Source organism: Castor canadensis, chromosome 12, assembly GCF_047511655.1.
Source record: "Castor canadensis chromosome 12, mCasCan1.hap1v2, whole genome shotgun sequence".
Taxonomy (NCBI): Eukaryota; Metazoa; Chordata; class Mammalia; order Rodentia; family Castoridae; genus Castor; species Castor canadensis.
The window spans coordinates 57,805,211-57,824,477 of record NC_133397.1 but is presented as its reverse complement, the minus strand read 5'-3'; the positions used below and the strand labels follow the sequence as shown (position 1 = coordinate 57,824,477).

Genomic DNA, 19,267 nt, shown 5'->3' with positions numbered 1-19,267 from the left:
TCTTCTACATATGAGAGAAAACATGTGACCTTTGTCTTTCTGAACCTGACATACTTCACTAACATGATCTCCAGTTCCATCAATTTATCTACAAATGACATTTCATTCTTTTTGTGGCTGAATATAATACTCCATTGTGTATTTGTACCCCATTTTCTTAATCCATTCATCATTTGTAAGGCATCTGAGCTGTTTCCATAGCTTAGCTGAAATAAACATGAGTGTGAAAGTGACTCTATTTTATCCTGACTTACATCTCTTCAGATATATGCCTAGGAGTGGCATTGCTGGATCATATACTAGTTATATTTTTAGTTGTTTGAGGAGCCTCCATACTTCCCACCAACAGTTTATAAGGGTTCCTTTTTCCTGGCTTTCTCACCAATGTTTGTTGTTTGTGTTCTTGATGATAGCCATTCTGACTGAAGTGAGATCCTCAACTATTTTAAAATTGGGAATTATTCAAATTATAATTAAAAATAAAACAAATAGATATAAAATGGGAATAATACTATAACCTCATTAACTGTCTCAAGGCATCAATGAGGATGAAGTGTGATAATGCATGTAAAATACTTAGCAGAGTTCACAGCATATAGTTATCTGTAATTACTGTTATTATGATGATGGTTTTGAGGATTGGAAGATGAAAGTCTTCTTTAGATCTAAGCTCAATGTTTAGAAGTAATTTAATCCTCAGGAAGAGCCCATCTCATTCTTTCACTCTATACATGCCACCTTCAAAGACTGATACCTTTAGGACCTATGTGACACATCCACAACAAATCCTATTTATGCTATAACACCATTATCTTTTATTAATTAATCGGAATGGATGTCTATGGGAAATTTCTGTGTACATTTCTTTCAACATTAACTTATATATTCTATAACTTCCCTGCCAGCCCATTCTTGTGCACTGACTATGGACCCATACTCATTTAGAATTAAAGGGGCCATAAGAATCTTCTGATTTACTTACCTCGTGAGTGATGAGAAAACTAAAGGTAAACAACACTAGATGATATTCCAAAGCCCTCAATCCAGCATTGCCAAATCAATAACTAGGGTCTCCTCTCCTCCTTCCCATCCCAAAAGACAGAGAGCTAAGAGAAGCACTAGTAGATTTTGGATGTTGTTGCATGAAGAACATGTTTTAATTTCAGACCTCTAGTAATTGTTTTATTTCCAATTGATAGAAACCAACTCCAGAAAATGGGCAGATCAGGGTTACACTGGCTCATAAAACACAATGCCAGGCTACAGAAATTCTGGGCATGAAATCTAAACTTGTTATTAGTCTCCTGACTGGTTTTGTGGATCGACTTCATTTTCTCAGACTAACCTTCTTTACAAAGCCACCCTAACACAAGAGAATTATTACCATTAGGATCACGTCCTATTGAAAACCTACTCACAGTAGCATAACCATTGAAGTTTTACTTTTTGCACTTAGCAAGGACCAAAGCTGGGACAGCTAACTTGAGCCAGACATCAGTGATCCAGGATCTTTCCAATTTCTGCTCAATTGTTGTTAGCAGGCTGAAGACCAGTCCATGGTGTGTAAGTTTCAGACAAAAGAGAGAAGAATAAGAGTAAAAGTCACCTATCAGTGAGTCTGACCCTTCTTATTATGACAATGGTATCTTTCCTAAAGTCCTACATCATAGACTTCCATTTACATCAGAGTTCCAGAATTGGGGAACATTTCTGCTCCACAGGTAAGGAGATGAATATTTCCAAGTAGAAACATTGTCACTTTATAAAAAAGTAAAATTTCCTTCATAAGGAAAAAGGAGAGAATGGATTTTGGATGGGCAACTTGTCTGTTAAAATGATATTTTCCTATTATTTACACTTAAGAGAAATCCTGAAAAGATTCAATAATTGCCCCCTTTGTATTGCCAGGATGGTGGGATATTATAATTCACAGTCCCAACTACAACCCAGAAAAAGATGCTCAGCCTTAGGAGAAAGCACAATTGCCAGATCAAGGGGCAGGGTGGGTGCCTAACATGCTAACAAAAATAGCTATGGGAGCCCAAACTGCGTGAAATGTTAACTATAATCCAAAACTCCGCTCAATGTTTAAAGTATTGATCAGGGCTGTGAACATTGAAAAGCATCAAGGATTTCATCTGATGGCCTTCACAACATATCCTGAAGCAGCAGGAAACCTTGTAGTAAAAAGCAGACTCCAAATATGAAAAATATGAGACTGCACACCCATTTGTCAGGTATATCTTTTTATAGCCTATGGATGAGTAATAGGCCAAGTCTAGGGATCTGCTGCCTCATACAGCAATATTATCTTCAATCATGTTAATTAAATTAATATGACCTGCACTAATGAAAAACGCAGAAACCTATTTTGGTTTCTATCAGCACATACATTTTGATAATTTAGCCCTGTCAGACTTGCGTGCCTCTCAGTGCCAGATTCCATGCTCATAATATCAGGGTAATTTTAAGCATTTTCTACACAAAACTAACAAAGAAAATGACTTGTGAAGTAAATTTCATTTCAAGTGAGCAGCAAACCAAATTAAGAATTAGAGATTCTAGATGGTTTTACTGAAGCATCCAGTTTCATCTATCCATCTCTCTTAACATATATTCCTTTTTGACATGTTTTCTAAATGATCAACCACCTGAGAAAATATTTAAATGGCCATATCATAAGGTAAAAGATTTATGGACTAAATTACATTAAACAAATTCAATATGCTATGCATATGGAAATTAGAAGCTTTCACATTATATTTTAGGCATTCATATGTGCCTTAAAACACTTAGTTTCCGTTTGAAACATTGCTATTTTCTTTTCCCTGTTCATCTAACAGCAGGTACTCAGAGTAACCAAGCGAAAATGAATGACTTAGTCCTTGGTTCACAGAAATAATGGGTTACTAGCATAATTAATTTTATGTTTAATTACTGTAGAATGAAACAATTCAACAATATCCAATCAATCCTTAGAATGACAGAACAGAAGGTCAGCGGTTGCTAAGTCAATTGTTTTGAAAGAAAAATTTATGTCAGGTTCTCTTTTATGTGCTATGGAAAGAAATTGGATAAAAGTGGTCAAGCAAACATTAATTAATTGTATAAATATAATCTGGTTGTCATGCTAAATCATACACAGAGGGATGCCATTCTGAGATGGTGGATGTGCATCAATTGTGAGTTTCAGTGACATGCTCACCCCCATTTCCGTGCCATTACAATTGAAAGCCTTGGAGTCAAATATTAACATCTCTTGAATTATTTTTCTAAAGTTTCAGTTGACAACCCCTTGAAAAGGAGTTGATGGTTCCAGTCCATTTCCTTCCATGCTAACCCACCAGCATGGGGAGCTGGGACTTATTGACCTCCTCTCTCCCTCTGCCTCCCTTCCCTTCTTATTGTCCCATTAATAGCAGAAAGGGGACTCAAACTATTTCACAGGGCAATTCTTCTGGTCACAGCATTGGTCACATTTGGTGGCTCACGTAGACTGCATCTGTGGATACAGAAAGAGGTCCACATTACTTTTGACATTTGAATAGTTAATTATCCAAGCTTCTCCCCTAGCTACAGATTTCCCTAGCATTTAACATCCAAATACTATGCTTATTTGATTCAGAAAAATCCAAGTCTTCCATCCACTGGAATTGAGATAACCATATCAATAGCTCTAGGAGAATCTCTTTTGCTTCTATTACAACCCTTTTGGGAGATGCCCCCAAAACCAGATGCAGTAGAAGTCACTGCACAAGCATGAAGGTGGAAACACACATCTGCATCACTGAAGAAGAAAAACCTGAGATGTCACTTTCTCATCAAAAGGGTAAAGAGGTTGTACCTTCTGCATTTTAGTTGTTACTAAAAACGAAGAGTTAATTGATGAGACTAGGCAAAATGTAGAGCAAGTTCATTTGCTGAGATTAAAATGAGTGCACTCTCTGTTGGAGTGGTTGAATTCAAAAGACAGGATCTGTAAATGTTTGGATTTTTTTTTTTTTTCTGAATGCTGGTCATGCAGGAGCATTCAATTAATGAAAATTCACCCGGCTTATCATTTATGCTTTTTTTGAAACAGGGTCTTAATATGTATCCCAACCTGACCTTGAATTTATAATCCTCTTGCCTCAGCTTCCAAGTGTTATGATTACAAGCATGAGCTACTATACCCAGTTGTGTACTTTTCTATAGTCAGGTATATGTCAAAACAAGACACTCAAAAATAAAAATATAAAAGTAAGGTTCTAACTCTCTTACCAAGTAAATAACCTAATGTACAGGCCTTAGTGACCTGGAGTCAGGGGTAAAATAATTCTTTAAGAGGACTTTGGGGGCCACGCATCATGGCTCACATCTGTAATCCCAGCTACTTGGGTGGTAAACGTAGAAGGATTGAGGCTAGAGGTCAGCTTGAGCAAAAAATTAGCAAGACCTTATCTCAAAGAACAAGCTGAGTGGGATGGCTCACACCTGCAATCCCACTATGTGGGAGGCAGAGCTAGGAGGATAGGGATCCTGAGGCTGGCCAGGCAAAAGTACAAAACCTTATCTGAAAACTAACTAATGCAAAAAGTGCTGGGAATATAACACAAGTGGTAGATCGCTTGCCTGGCAAGCTCAAGGCCCTGAGTTCAAGCCCCAGTACTGGAAGAAAAAAAACCCTTGGATTCATGATAGAAATTTGTGTGGACAAGTCTGCTTTCTCATGCAATGATTAAGGTTCTTTGCACATGCTGAGTTGATATGCAAAAGTTTCAGCCTAATTCAACCAGGTGACTTGAGCATGTATTTATTTTGCCCACCTGTTAGTGACACTCCATGTAGCACTTTGAAATGTCTTAAGCAGAGATTTTCTTTGAGAGACCAGAATAATACAAATGAACAAAACGTATATACCAGGATATGTGTACATGGAAGGTGCTGGTGTCATGGACCAGAACAGGCAGGAAGTCCTCCTGAGTCCTCCACTGTCTGTAACATCCTTGAGTTATCCAGGGCCCAGAATCAATCACAATGTAGAAACATTTGTTTTTCTTTGGATATTACAGATTACCCAATAGAAGAATGCAACTAGTTTTAATATCCTTAAATACAAATTTAGAATCTTCAGAATAATCTGTAAATCATTTCTTCTACTATAAAGATTGCTCTCAGTAGCAAAATGGTTTGCTATACAGAAACAATCCTCTCACACTGACTTTTAGACTGAAATCCACTTTACCTGGGCTCTGAAAATATGATTTCTCGTAGTAAAACTGATTGACACTCTGAACAGAACTATGCTAGACAATTGATTCTAAATAAATGGAGCATAACTCAGAAGTAGAGATGCAGAACCTGACTAGATTAAGACCATTAAATTATATTTCTCAAAAGGGCACCTGATAAATCAGCCACTAGTATTTTTTAGTCAGTCTAACCTGAATTTTTGTTGATTTAGCCTGAGATATTATATCTTGTTTATAAGGTATTTTGAGCTACACATCTAATTTCTCAACTGGACAAAATTCAGTTCTAGAAATCTCATAAGAAACTCCCTTTTGTTGTAGATTACTCACAGATGGGTATATTATAGTATAGGATAAAATTGTATTATTTAGCATTTATTTCAATGAAACTCAAAAGCCATCAATTATAAGAATCACCATTGTCTTATATACCACTAAGAAAAGAAAATAATGTTAACTTTAAATTTCTATGACATTTAAATAAAATAAAGCCTTATTTCAAATATTAAAGAGTGAAAATTATGTGTCTTACAAATGATAGAATGTATCTTTTTTCTTTCCTTAAAAAGGATGGAGGAAAAAAACTAGTTAATTTTAAAATTCAATAGCAATCACCAATGAACACAATTTTTTGTTTTAAAAAATATTGCATTGATTATAAGCCTTTTTTTACAATTTAATATGAAGGAGGATAATATTGTTTTGCTTCTTTAAAAAAATTACTATCTTCTGCAAAGTGAACATAAAAGGTCACAGTTCCTCTCTTCTGCAATAGCTTTTGCACTGCTAATAAAAATACAAGGATATAAAATAGAGTACATAAGATCCATGCAAACTGTAATTCAGAAATCCAGTTTCTCAATATTTCCTTTAAATGCAACTGCAAAGCAATTAAATGTTCATTTTACAAGACCTTAGACACATGTAATTATAGATGAGAAGTGCATTTCCAACACTGAATCCAACCACAGTCTTAAACTTGATCTCCAAATGTCCATGGTAGTAATAAGCCCATTACATTTGCCCCAGTGAATGTTCTTTGAAACTCATTTTCCTTTCCATTTTTAATTATAACGTATTTTGCTGTCAGAACAGTAAGTAATACTCTGAAATAAAAGAAAACTCAATTATTTCAAAACATAATTCTTTGTAAGCATAATGCTGCAAAACTTCATACTGGAAAGTTCATGAGGTTTGTTTTCCCTCTTGAGTAGAATGGGGATGGATCCTCTAGATTTGGAATTTTAATCCCATGATTATTTTGAAAATTTAGAATAAAATATATAATGGCTCTATGAGATTGAGGTTTTTAAAACTATAAGTAGGTAATAGCATTTTCCACTTGCTCACCAACTTAAATATAGTAAAATGAAAAATAGATTGAAATACTTTAGGAAAAATATGACTACTAATGTGTGTCCTGTATGCAACATGACTACATGTTAAAGTGAAAGCTATTGGAAATATTCTGGTGTTAAGACATGACTTACACTTCCGCAGGTCACTGCAGATCCAAGCTCCTGTGCCTTCATTTTTATTCCTCATAAAACTCTGTATAAATACAGAACAACCACGTGCAAATTGCAAATGTTGATTGCACTCTGGATGTTTAAAAGACAACTTTAAAACACACTTTAGGGACAATTGGGGAAAATAAGATACAGGCTTTAGTTTATATGATCAAATTACTGATTTTCATAGGTAATTGATACTGGTATTTTAGTTATACTGTATAGGAGAGTGTCTTGATTTTTAAAGGACACACACTAAAGTATTTAGAAGTGAACAGTCATGGTGTCATGATGTAACTTTTTTTTCTTTTATTCATATGTGTATACAATGTTTGGGTCATTTCTCCCCCCTTCCCCCACCTTCTCCCTTACCCCCTCACCCGCTCCCTCTCCTCCCCACCCCCTTGCTACCAGGCAGAAATTATTTTGCCCTTATCTCTAATTTTGTTGAAGAAAGAGTATAAGCAATAATAGGAAGGACCAAGGGTTTTTGCTAGGTGAGATAAGGATAGCTATACAGGGAGTTGACTTGCATTGATTTCCTGTGCATGTGTTACCTTCTAAGTTAATTCTTCTCGAAATGATGTAACTTTAAAACTGTGTGTATGCATATGAGAGAAGCAGGGAGAGGAGACAAAACAAAATGTTAATAATTAGTGAATCCAGGTAAAAGTTGAAGATACTCTACTATCAATTTTCTTGTAGATTTAAAAATCTTCAAAATGAACACCTGGGAACAACATTTGTAAATGCATAGAAAAGCCATTCCTCTGAACAAAAATGAGAACATGACTTTGTCATTCTTTCCTTCCATTACAATAGATAATTTGAGTATGTGCTTCTTTGATGCACCAGTAAAATACTCCTGGAAGAATGGCAGATCAGCAGGCTTTGTTCTAGGTTTATTAACTGATAACCTACTTTCAATGACAAAAGAAAATGTAACCTAGGCCTGTTGTAAAGCAATGATTGTCAGCTCCCATGGTCAATATGTCATGCAGCGTACACTTCATTAAGGAGTGAATTACTTCATTTGTAATTTGAGCTAAATGAACATCAATGCCAGGCTGCATAAATCATGGGCTAAAATGTATTGCTAAGTGCAATCAGACAAGGAACATCACTCTTTGCCCTCCAAAAAAACACCCCACATTGGGACTTATCTCATACAAGTTTCCCAATGGCACACAGAAAGTCTCTTTCATATGACAGAGTAGCAATTTCCCTGCCCCTGAAAGGACTGATGGTCGGGTATGATGTTTATGTTTCTTACTGACACATTTTCATCAGTGGCAACATAGAAGTTAAAACCTTACTGTGTCTGAGGAGCCAATATCTTAGTTTGATATCCCATGTAATTAAAGAGGAGAAAGCTCCCTGAAAACAATAAATATTAAAAAGTATATTATTTTAGCAAAGTCCCTCCTATGTCCTATACTTTATAGAAAAGGCAAATTCCCTTTAAAAGATACTATCCAAAACTTGGGCCCAGTTTACATAAAACACATCAATGGCAGTACACTTTTCCTTACTCACACCAACAAAGGCATTACTGTTCTAAGCCAGACCAGAGGACCCAGCAGCCACAGTTACCTAACCAGCTCTCCATAGACCATGCTGATGACTTTGAATAGGAAGTTTTGGTAAAGTGGAAAGACAGTAGGCTCCAGGATCACATAAGAAATGGGTTTTACCCCAGTGTTGTCACTTCCTTTCCATAGAAGCCTGAGCACGTCAGGTAGAATTTGTCAGCGTCAGTTTCTTCTATTAAACAGGCATAATGATGTCACATCTCCAGACTGTTGAAATGGTTAGCAGGCATATGGGCAACCTCTCAAAACAGGAGAACTATTATAAACTCTAGAAGTAGTGAGTTTTATTTTTCAAAGATATGAATGGTTATTGAATAGCTCTCTATGGTCTTGGTTTCAATAGACAATTAACGCACCTTGGATAAATAGATCAATGCATATATTAGTGAGTAACAGCACCAGTGAGGTAGAAAGTTGGCATTTTATCACTATGAACAGCTTAACAAAGCACACAATTTTCCAAGTAGGAAGATTGGCAGGTAATGATAAAAATACCTACTTCATTTTATTCTAGATACCGGTCTTTAAATGAGAGCTCCCAGCCTTTGGTTGAGAAAGAACCGCTACTCTGCATTTCCCAGGATGCAGAGTAGGAAATCAACCCATTCAACAGTGTCATCCAGATGTAGGGATCTGGATAGAATAATATCTGATAGGATGCTACATGTCAGAGGAGACCCACAGAGGGCATGTGCTCTGCCCAGAACTGGACTTACTTGGAAATTTAGTAGGTAGTAAGGCTTTCTATTCTTTTTAAACCATAGATCTCATTTTCTCGTAAAGTCCTAACCTATGCCCGTAGCATTTCACTATCAAATAACTTTCCAGAAAAAAATGTTGTCAAAAGAAAATGAAAGCTGTTTTCTAGAATATCAAGACTGATAATGTTTTCTTTTGTGTTAAGTTCCTCTCCAATATCTGGTCTCTTCTGTTTATAGACATGTGAAAGTAGCGCATATGAAATGTGACCTTTGCTCTTTTGGCAAACATAGAGTAAGATTGAGCAGAAAAGACCCAGTTCAGAGTTGGACGTATGGTAGGTGCCCAGTAGGTACACTGGGAAGAAAAATATATTGTAGCAGTTTTCATTTAACATTCAAGTCATAAGGAATAATAGTAATTATCAACCAACAAATGAAGAGCTACCTAAATAGCAACCTCAAATAAGCACTGTAACCATGCATGTTTACATTTTCCTTGTTAACCTAAACAACCCTGAAGTTGTTTGAAAGGTCAAGACAGCAGCTAATAAAATAAGCAACTAAATTTAAAACAAAGAAATGTCCTTGCCCTGCATAGGAAATATTTAGCTTGCCTTCTCCTTTGGTCACAGTCTGTACGAGAATTTCTTTAGATTTTTCAAAAGTGAAAGTTGGAGTAAATAAGATGTGAGATTGGAGTCTGAGGTCTGCTAGATGTGTTTTTTAAACAGCTCTTTAGATGGGCGAATAAGGCAGCTTGATTAAGAGATGCATACGTTGATCATCTGTCATCGCATGTCTTTAAGCCCGGAGGGGTAGTTTGTGCCAGATCAGGAAAGAAGTATGCCCCAAGAGACTGAGGACAGCACTACCTGGTAATCAAAAAAGAGAAATGAACACGGCATTGAAGAGACTTAAAGAGGCGGGCACAGAACTCATTTGTTTATCCCCTAATATAAATTTCCTCACAGATCTCGTTCATTTCTGCTATCCTTCTCCTTAGCTGGAAAAGAAATTGCATCATTTCTCTTCCTCCACCTTTACAACTAACTCCATCCTCACAGGGTGCCTCTTGCATCTGCATTATGCTGAATGTCAGAGTTGGCCAAGGCCCCAAACCAGGCCAGCCTGGTCCTGGGTCTAGAGAAGATTTTAAAGATTTTAATGAAACAAAGGGCTTTTCTTACAGGATTTGAGATAAAAGATCTTAAGAACCCCAGGAAGAAAGATGTAGGTGAGCCTGGCTGACTTTGACAAGTTTACTCTCAGCTACAAAAGGTCCTGACCCACATCCAGTTTGTGCCCCATTCCAGACAGGCACAAGGCTGCCATAATGCAGCAAATCCCACTCATCTGAGCTGATCCAGCTGCTTCCAGGTTTATGCCCATTATACTTGGCTACACTTCCTCTTTGGAAACTAGCTAGAATACACTGTGAGTTTTTCAGCTTTTCACTTTGTATTCCACATTTTATAAAGTGACATTTTGCCCCATGCCTACCTGCCCTGATACCTACGCCACAGCAATAGATGTAGCACTGTCAATAAATGCTTTGTAAATAAATGCAAGAATTGTGGAGTTATTTGAGAAAGGGGATTACAGCAGCATTAATTTAAAATCCTGTGTGCCCCATCATTAATTAGGCAGACATAATGCCATGAATTTATTTCATGGATCAAACTGCCTTCTAAGAGCAATTCCTTGACATTTAGACATTTTGAAATCAAAGAACACCACTACCACCTGCCAATTTCATCTTTGCCAAAATCTGAAATTTGGCAACTCGTGCAAATGAATGCATCTTGAAACTTTAAAAGTTTAATGATTTAGAGAATAAAAGTATAAATTGTCTCATAAAATGTTTTATGAATATATATAAAAATGTACAAATAACAATATAAAGAATACCTTTGGGGTTATTGCCCAACTTAAAAAACTAAATATTAAAAGCATAGTTGCAGTTTCCCATATACCTTTCCCAAATGCCTTCCTCTCCCAGCCCCCAAGCGAACACTTTTTCTGATTTAGAAGTTATCATCCTGCAGCATACATATCTTTATGCTTTTATACATATGTAAATTTCCATAGACAAAATCACTCGTTTTGCATATTTTAAAGTTTTGAATAAATAACATCAAATAAAATATATGTAATTTGTAGGTTTTTTAAACTCCGTACTTTTTTTTTAGATATATCCACTTTGGCACATAACTCTACTTTATTCATTTTTCACTGTCTCATATCATTCTACTACATAAATAAACTAAACTTTATTCACTTATTGAAAAATTATGTTTCAAAAGAAAAGAAAGAAACTTTGTATGATAGGAATCAAAGAACAGTCAGTTTACACACATCATTTTACACACATTGCTTCAAACCAAGGCTCAGATACACTACCCTACTACTTCTCTCCTTGCTGCCGAGAATTAACGTCTGAGTCAGTCATTAGACAGAACTATTCAGTGATATAGCAGCATGGAAACTGAGTGTTGACAGTCTACTGCCACTAACTAATCCTATGCCTCTCCTTGGTAGTTTTGGCTTCTTCTCTGTACTGGGGCTGCAAAGGAATACCTGCAACAGACCACAGGTCAGCTCAATGTTCTTGCCTGGTCACCCTGCAGAATGGAATTTTTTCTGTCTTTCTAGGAAAATCACTTATTTTAGCACTTCATTAAAACTGTGTACACATTCCAGAAACACCTGTAAGGTGTGATTTTTCCAAGTCATAATCATCTCACTGGATTATTCAGAATTGCTCTGCTCAGTAATTGATCAAAAGGAAGATCAGTTGATTCTAAAAGACAAACCCCAAGATGAATAGTTTCCTTTCCCCTCTGTGCTCAGCTACCCAGCTTTGCTTTTCTTGACACCCAAACCAGCAAGTATGAGGACAAGAAAAGAATAATGAACTAAAGGAGGGATCTGGGCATCTCACCTGTTCAATGGAGTCCCCTCTAGCTTGTTAAGGTTTAAAAACCAACACCTGTGTGCCAGACACATGCAGCCAAGGATGTTAGGCTGGTCTCCATCTTGCTGTATTTGCAGGAATCATGCAAAAGAACTGGCTGGCCAATGATATGTCTAAGAAACTGGATTAGCAATGATAGGAACAGCTTTGTGGGTCTGTCCCCCAGGTGTGGGGGCCTAAAATTAATAGCCTCAAGGGCAAGGTTGGTGGCCAAGATGCTGTCAAGGGTAGAGCCTCCACTGACATTCGTGAACCAGGAGAAAAATGATAGGTAATCCAACAGTGCACCTTATTTTATCCTTCAGTTCTATACCTCTCATCTAGTGGCAAGATTTTGATTTATATCTGAAAAAGCTTCTCATTCACTCAAGGCCCCTATTTAATAATCAAGTAGATCTATGAAATATTACTCCACAATACAACTTAAAGTTATATAAATCATCATGAACAACCTCAAAATTATCATGATTACACAAAGAAAACAGAAAAAAAATGCATAAGACTGTATATTCAGCTACAGGAAGGATGAAAAGAGACAAAACCAACCTGTGGCTATAGAAGTGAGAAATGAGTTGCATGTGAATGGTGAGGGTGTGGCAGTTGACCAGAAAGAGGAATCACAGAATTTTCTGAAAGATAGAAATATTCTATACATTGTTTTGTGCAATGATCACACAGGTATCTGTGACTGTATTCACAAATGGACCATTAAGATCTGTAGATTTTATAGTAGGTAAATTATAATGAACTTTTTAAAAGTATACATGAAAAATAAGTAACGAAATCAAGCCAAAGATGTGTTTGGGTAGGAAAATCTCCGTAAGAAATATGAACTCCAAGACAATCACATGGAATTTTCTCATCTGAGTTCAACTCCAGTCACTTGGAAATACAAACTTTGTACCCCTTACCTGAGATAGTTGGAACCAGAAGTGTCTTGGATTTGAGATATTTTCAGATTTTGGAATATTTGCATATGCATAATGAGATATCTTGAGGATGGGACCCAAGCCTAAATACTAAATTCATTTATGTTTTATATACACCTTATATACATAGCCTAAATATATTTTTATAAAACATTTTTAGTACACCTGGGTTTTGACTGTAACCCATCACATGAGGTCAGGTATAGAATTTTCTACTTGCAGCACTCAACAAGTTTCAGATGTGGGAGCATTTTGGATCTTGAATTAGGGATGCTAAACCTGTACATACAAATAGATGACCTCCCAGACCACATTATATTAAATGCCACTGTCATTTATTTCTCTCTCCCTGTCCTGTTCATGTCTCTCCCTCCGCAGCACTTCCTACTTCCTGACATACATAGACACCTACATGTCTATTTCTCTTTGTTTAAGATAGTTGGTTACATATTGTTTATTGTGTGTCTTTCTCGATCTAAAATGAAAACTCTACAAAAGCAGACATTTTTGTCTGTTTTGCTTGTTGCTGTATCTTCAAGACTTAGAAGAATGCATGGCACATGCTATGCTCTCAATAATACTTTTTAAATAAATGAATAAGTTAAAGGAAAGGAAAAAAGATTCACTGTCTATTTGACCTTAGAGGTCATGTAGTCCAAATGTGTCATTTTACAGATGATGGCATTGTTACCCTGAGAGATTAAGTTACTTTCCCCATCACAAAATTAGAATGGGTGGTGACATTGTGGGTCGGAATGAACCATCCCCAAAATCATGCTTGTGTCTCTAGTGAGGGCACAAATTACATGTGGCTTGGCCAAAATTATTAGCTCTTCCTTCATCTTACTTTTTGTGCATGTTATAATTGTTCAAATTTAATGGGTCATCAAACTTAAATAACTAGTCACAAAATAAATAAGTTATCATATTTAGTTAGACTATCTCCCTCAGTGAAATCTTTCTATATAAAGAAATCTTTCTGCATAAAGATACTTAAAGGTTCTGAATGCCTACTTTGTACAGAAAGCACTGTGCTAAGTTCACAAGGGACTGATAGGGTATTCTAAGAAAAGTACCTATTATGTAGAGCAAAGAAAAATTGTAGACCCCAAAAATCCAGTGTTCTTTTGATATATTGCCAAATACAATGAAACTTTGAACTAAGGGCTGAAGAACTGTGTAAGATTCCAGGCATCAATAGCTACTTTCCCTATATTCCTAAAATTTCATCATTTTTCTGCAAGAGACTGACCTTGTTCATTTTTAAGTGCAGTTACAAAGAGTGACTAGTTTATATACATTGCTAGCAACAGATCAGATAGCTCCTATGATCTAAGCCAGGAAGGGCTAAGAAAGAAGAAAAATAAGAGAAACAAAGAATCGCACTCATGAAATATTGGTAAAGGTGTTGGGGTGTGTCAACATCCTTTCAGAAGCCTCTACACTCACGTTCTCATATGCTCTACAAACATGTCTCTTCATTGTAGTCATCCGAAAAGGGTTTATAGAGTGCTCACTACAGGATGGACAGTCACCTGATAAGGTGCTAAAATACTAGGGGAAAACATCCCTTCCCCCACATCCACTGTTCCACATGCCATTGCTACATCTCTTCTGCCTCAAACAAATTCTGTGGTTTCAGGGCAGTGAGTCTCAAACCCCTGCCAGCAAAGAAATGGTCTGATCTGACCAATATTAAAATATTGGTCAGAATAATTAATAATTTGTTAACTTGTCATTCTCATCAACATACACAAATACTTGCATTTTAAAAGCTAATGTTTGTTAGCTCAATGGTTCTTTAGTTGAGACAGGTAACAAAGTGAACTCAAATTAAAGATTTGGGTAGTAGAAAGTGAGAGTTTGGCAATCGGAAGGGTATCCAGGCATTGGTCCCTGAGATCAGCTACCCAAATGTAATATGTATTTGGAGATGGGGCCTTCAAGAGGAAATTTGGGTTAGATGATACCATGAGAGTGGGGCCCTCATGGTAGCATTAGTCCCTTTGCCTGTGCTGGCATAAGGAAGAGGTAACATGAGTACACATGGAGCTGTTGCTGCCTACCAGCCAAGAGAAGCCTCAGAACGAAATCTACCATGCTGGCATGATAGACCTTGACCTTCCCAGTCTCCAGAACTATGGGAATAAATTTTTGCTTTAAACCATCAGCCTATGGTGTGCAGCTCAGCTAACTAATACATTCCTATTCTATATAACCAACTCAATAATAACACAAATTTGCTGTAATCCCTAATTATATTATTTAACTTCCCCCTTTCCTTGGCCAAACCCTCTCTGCCTCTTTCTCTCTACCTCTTTAACTGCCTCCCTCACTCCCTTCTTCTCTCTCTCTCTTTCTCATAAACACACACACAAAAACTAAGAAAATAACTACCTAAGTAAAATTGCCGAAACAGAACAGATTTTTAAAATATGGTGTGCATACCAAATGCAGCCTGAGTTGAAAATGAAGTAAACCATTGTGAGGAAGAATTTTTCTCTGGTTGCCTTCAAGCAGTTTTTTGTGATGAATTCTTACAAAGCTCACATGAATAAGAATTTATAATGATCCTCAGTCTATCTTTAACACTTTCCACCTGTACTGTTAGGATTTACTAACACTACTCACCCTCTCCCCAGTATTTTGGCAGGTTCAGTGGGGTATATTTTTCCTGCAGAGCTCCAAATGTAGTGCTGATGGTCTCACAGTGAGAACCCAGTCAAGCAATTGTCAGAAGAGTTTAGCTGACTTGAGTAACTGGGGGAGAAAGTTCATAAAATAAGGAACTCATTTATCTTCCACAGTAACCCACCCCCCCAACCCACACACACACTTCAACCAACTACAAACTATTTAACTCGTCAAAACAGAGAGCTGTCAAAGCCACTCTCCACCCGGGACTATAAATACCTTCCTCCTTAGAGTCACAATGCTTTTCAACCTAATGTACTCATGATTGGTTTAAACTGCTAAAACCTGAACTACCTTTAGATTCAGATTTCTCGCTTAATCACTAGTCATTCTCTACTCAGGGCTCAAGAATTAGAACTAAAGATAAGAAATAAGTGAGGACGCACATTATCATCTTGTTCTTCTCTCGGAAACTTCAGACTTCCCAGATAAGGCAATAACATTGTAATATACCTATCTCCAGTCTCTGAGAGTGGATGTTAAACTTTATAATCAAGGTTTTTTTTTTTTTTTTTGCTTGAACAAGAATCCAGGGATTTAAAGGAACTTTGGAAATGCTAATGTGAATGACCTACTGCATTAACATAGCTAAGAATTTCCCTGTCTTTATTGCCTTTCTGAGCAATGTGGGAAAGGATAGAATAATACATTTCTTCACATCTCTCACCATGTGTTTGGAGTCCTAAATCACTGGTGATTTCTTATCATCATCATTCATTTGTTGTCATCTTTATTCAAGTAGTCACAAACATTGACTGTCAGCCAAGATGTTCAAGAGTACTAATTGTCAAATCTTTAATAATATAAAAAATGAGGAAGGTAGTAAATATTTCTTCACAGGCAGCTATGAAATAAATTGTGGTCCATCCAGAAAGTGGAATAGCATGCAACAGATAAGAGGAATGAGGTAATCCTAAATGTCTTAATATGGGGAAATATGACTGTGTGATTTGGTTGGGAGGGGATTATGGAATGGCATTTCTTGTGGGATAGCTAAATTGTGTATATGTGTGATTGCGTATCTATAATTCTATGAAAATATAGAATATATATGGCAACTTGTTAACAGTAATTATCTCTGGGGTACTAATGAGTGACATAATTTTGTACTATTTAAATTTTTACAAATGTAGTCCATTAATCTCTGTCACAGAATCATGTTTCTTTGTCTTGGAAGCCATGGAAGGATTACACCAGGATCCCTCTGGTTGGATGGAACTATGTGATTGCTCTGTCCAGTGAATTATAAGCAAGAATTACATGTGTCCCTTCCAAGCTCGGAGTATTTAATTACTGGTCAAGATATTCACGAGCTCTTTCCTTTTGTCACAAACCCCAGCATGTTTGAGAGGCTGGCTGTTCCATCAATCTAGGTTCTGAAATGAGGAGACATGGAGGACAACCCTCATTCACTGTTCAATGGACATATAGTAAAAGTAAAGCATAACTCTTGTTTTAATAAGTCTTTAAGATTTAGGCATTTGTTGCAGAATGACATAGCCTAACTTGACTAGAACAAGTGAGCACATATTAATTTTATCTTTAAAATAGAAATAGTACTCTCCTGATGGATGAATTTGTTAATTTTAGGAAAAAAAAATCCTAATGAGTGGGCCATCCAATGTTGTTAGTTTATTTTTCAAAATTGCTTTGGCAATTCTAGCTCCATTCAATTGTCATATATATTTTAACATCAGCTTATCAATTTCTTCAAAAGAAGATTTTAATAGGAATTCTGCTGAATCTATGGATCAATTGTTATCATCTTAACAATATTAAGTCTTTCAGTCTATGAACATGGACTATCTTACAATTAACTTGGGTGTTCTTTAATTTTCTCAATAATGTTTTATGATTTTCCATGTACACATAATGCACTTCTTCAATTTAATACGTTCCTAAGCATTTTTGTCTTTTTAATTCTTGTAAATTGTTCTCTTAATTTCACTTTGGCTTGTTCATTGCTAATGTATAGAAATAGAATGGATTTTCATACATTGGATTTCTAAACTGCAATCCCAATTCACTTATTAGATTTCATAATTTTTATGGTTTCCTAGGGATTTTCTATGTATGAGACCACATAATTTGCAAATAGAAATAGTTTTATTCCTTCCTTTTCAATCTGGATGAATTTATTTCACCTTCTTGCTTAATCATTTTGGCTATAACTTCTCATACAATGTTGAATAGAATTGATAAGAATCAACAATCTGATCTTATTCCTGATCTCAGAGGGAAATCATTCAGTCTTCCACTATTATTTATTATTTTAACTAGGAGTGTTTCAAAGGTCCTTTTTATTATATTACTTTGAGGAAGTTCACTTACTCTAGTTTCTGACCTTCATCATAATGTCTTGGATTTTGTGAAATACTTTTTTCTGCATCTGTTGAAATGATCATGTGGGTTTTGTTCTTTATTCTATTGATAAAGTATGTTACATTAATTGATTTTTGAATGTTGAAAGGAGTGTTTGATCTTTAGAAAGAATTAATAGATATGCCACTACTAATTCTCTAACTCTTGGTCATACTAATATTTATCACAGAATAGACTAGATTATGCTGCTATGAAAAAATGACTCCAAAATCTCAGTCATTGAGCCATACAAACTTATTTCTAATATAAAGATTTCTGCAGGTCAGACACCTCCACATAATATAGTGCTTTATCATCCAAATGGTGACTCAAATCCAGGCTACTCTTACTTAGCTTGTGTGTCTGCCATCTCATCACATTGCTTAAGCTTATTACCTAAGGGAAATCAAGAGATCGAATGTCATCTAGGAGCCTTTTACTGCCTTGGCACAGAAATGACACATGTCATTTATTCTCAAATTTCACTGTCCATAATTAATCACACATTCCAGCTTTCCTGCAAGGAAACCAGAAAATAAAATTTTTATTGCATCCAGAAGGGAAGACTATGAAAGTGAATTTGGAAACACACAGAATGTTCTTTACCATAGATTTAGTACATTCTTGACCAGTTGTTATGGTTTGAACTATGGCTCCCAAAAAGATGTCAAACTCCTAAACACCAATACCTTCATATGTGGCTTTATTTGGAGACAGGGCTGTTTTAGATGTAATTAGTTAAGATGAGGCCATATTGGAGTAACATATTTCCTTAGTCCAACATGAGTTGTGTCTTTATAAGAGGAAAATGGATCCATTTTTGGTTCATAAACATGATGATTGGGTGTTTACACCTTTGCATGACATGTGCCTTCCTTAAACCTTGTTGTGCCATCAGCACATTACTTGTCTGATGTGAAAAAAAGAAAAAAAACAAGATGAAGAAAATACCACATGAATAAAGAATCCTACAGGGTGAACATTATGTGTTGAGAGAGGCAAAAACCAGAGTGATGCAGCTACAAGTCAAGAAGTGCCAAGGATGAGAGCCACCACCAGAAACTAGAAACAGGAGTCTATCAGCATCTCAAAGGTTGTACAAGCCTACAGACATCTTGATTTCAGTTTTTTAGCCTCCAAAACTGTGAGAGAATAAATTTCAGGCCACCTAGTTTGTGGTGCCTCATAACAAGGTATGGAAAACTAATACACCAATCAAGAACATTGTTACAAGATTTTTACTGACTCTAAAATGTCTTCAGTGGTAAGACATA

At 36.2% G+C, this 19,267-nt stretch overlaps 1 non-coding gene across 1 annotated transcript; it reads left to right on the top strand.

The window, feature by feature from the left end:
- The first annotated feature begins 18,805 nt into the window (after positions 1–18,805).
- On the top strand, positions 18,806–18,909 carry LOC141415338 (small nucleolar RNA U13). Its single transcript, XR_012440312.1, has one exon. It is a non-coding gene; the product is annotated as a small nucleolar RNA U13 (small nucleolar RNA).
- The last annotated feature ends 358 nt before the right edge of the window (positions 18,910–19,267 follow it).